We start from the raw sequence: 1,961 nt of genomic DNA on the forward strand, positions 1-1,961 counted from the left end.
AGGTTGGGTGTAAAGATCCTCTGTTTATACCATTGGCCTGGTCTGGCCTTCAGGCAGTACTTGGGTGTGAATTTTATATGCATGGTGACCTTCCTATGCACTTGGCATTGTTATTGATGTGATTATTATGCTTTACCTGCAGGCCTTTCCAGTATGCTTGTGAGTGCAGCTTGTGGCATGAGGAAACAGGTTAGCACTGGGTGCAGCTCACATAGGGAGACCTAATTACTGCTGCTACATCTATCACCCTTAAGATACAGGGATACCCCTTTTGCTGGCAGATAAACTGCATTGGTTGCAGTGATTGATACTGCCTCAAAATCTTCCACATCCAACAGGCTGACTCTGTGCTTATGTCTGATGGTTGTAAGACTTATGTTTGTGGCTTTGCCTTTTTTTTTCTCATGAGTAATTAAAACCTGTGTTCATGGGCTCAACCTGCGGGTCACTGCAGAACAGGTTGATTTCTGAATCCAGTATATTTGCAGCGTTGCATACATCTGCTTTGTTAAAAAGCTCTATTTCTGTCTCTCTTCATTATATCTGGTGCAACCTTTGTCTTTGCATGTTCATTTTAGGAAATTGCTTCTTTACTGTGTATAAGGGGTGTCAATGGAGCCCTGGTGCTTAGTGGTTAAAGCGGTCCGACTGCTAACCAAAAGGTCGGCGATTCGAAACCACCAGCTGCTCCTTGGGAGAAAGATGGAGTCTGCTTCCATAAAGATTTGCAGCCTTGGAAACCCTATGGGGTCCCTATGAGTGGGAATTGACTCAACGACAGTGGGTTTGGTTTGGGTTTGGAAGGAGTGTCAAAACCTATAACAGTTATTAATGAAATTTTTCTTAAAAGACCACCTCTGAAAGAAATATATACAGGCCATTTGGTAAATATAGGCTCCTGAGAAGCCCTGGTGGCACAGTGGTCAAGAACTTGGCTGCTAACTAAAAAAGGCCTGCAGTTTGAATCCACCAGCCCTTCCTTGGAAAACCCTATGGGACAGTTCTGCTCTGTCCTATAGGGTCACTGTGAGTCCAAATCCACTTGACGGCAACAAGTTTTGGTTTGGAGGTTTGCTTAAGCCTCTTTCTGCAACATGGTACTATACAGGGCTCCAGATCTGATATGTTCGATCTAGTAAATTTAAGGGCTCCAGATCTGAAAAATCCTCTTAGCCCTCTGGGTTTAACTTCCACCTGGTCCTGGGCATAGTAATCAACAAGAGACACCCTGTCTGACCATAATATTTAATGAATAACTCTATGCCAGTGCTTGGCCATCAGTTGGCAAGCCTCATGGTGATCAAATATCAGAAGTGGATATCACAGGACATGTGCTGTCATCACAGAAAATCCCTTCTCATTCTCTTAAAAGTTCATACACGAAGTCTCCAGAATAAAAGTACGTTATTGGTTGGTAATTATTTCAAGAGAATTCAGGGAAGAATATTATGAATAATAAGTAATAACTAATACCTGACATGTTTAAAAAGGGAATAGTTTCCAGAGTATTGTCCTAGAGAAGAAGTTGAAATGCTGTATTTGTTTTTCCTTTCCTGGAAAACTTTTTGTCCCAATGGTAAGTTATTTTCTGGGTCAATGAATTTATCTTTCTGTTTCTGGTTAACCTCAAACCAAAAATATTGTTTGTATTATTATAATAAAATGATCCTATTTCAACATTACTGAATGCTTGTGTGGAGTTAGGGGATAAGTGACAATGAAGGGAAGATGTTAAGAATAGAAGAAAGGAAATGAACAGACACTTCACCTAAGAAGACATTCAAGTGGCCAACAAACACATGAGGAAATGCTCGCAATCACTAGCCATTAGAGAAATGCAAATTAAAACCACAGTGGGATACCATCTCACCCTGGCAGCACTGGCACGAATCAAAAACACCGGAAATAGCAAATGTTGGCGGGGCTGCGGGGAGATCGGAACACTTATGCACTGCTGGTGG

The sequence above is a fragment of the Trichechus manatus genome, unplaced genomic scaffold (assembly GCF_000243295.1).
Source record: "Trichechus manatus latirostris isolate Lorelei unplaced genomic scaffold, TriManLat1.0 scaffold00094, whole genome shotgun sequence".
Taxonomy (NCBI): domain Eukaryota; kingdom Metazoa; phylum Chordata; class Mammalia; order Sirenia; family Trichechidae; genus Trichechus; species Trichechus manatus.